A 399-nucleotide genomic window follows, 5' to 3' on the forward strand; every position below is an offset into this window, starting at 1 on the left:
ATTTGTCCCTATACATATTACCTCGCTGGACATTTCGTCAATTTCCTGAGGTTTCTAGGAAAGAAGTATCACGCTTTATGCGTGACTCTGGAGCGCCCTCTCGCGGTAGTGTGGAGCAAGATCTATACTTGTATAGACCTTAATGTCAAGTTCCCCTGCATAAGCTTTGCTAAAACAAAGAACTTTAAGAGATATAATCAAATTGTCTTTTTCACTTCTATTATCATCATGACATGTCTAACAATATGTGCCTCATATGCAGGATGGTTTACGAGGACTTCAGCAAGTAAATGCCGTTAAAGTACTATCTCTGCGATAAAAAGTAGATATTTAACTTGGGGCTGCCTGAGATTTGTAAAGATATCCAAGAAAAAAAAAAGATTCGTGTCTGTAAAAAAA

The sequence above is a fragment of the Penaeus chinensis genome, chromosome 11 (assembly GCF_019202785.1).
Source record: "Penaeus chinensis breed Huanghai No. 1 chromosome 11, ASM1920278v2, whole genome shotgun sequence".
NCBI classification, from domain to species: Eukaryota; Metazoa; Arthropoda; class Malacostraca; order Decapoda; family Penaeidae; genus Penaeus; species Penaeus chinensis.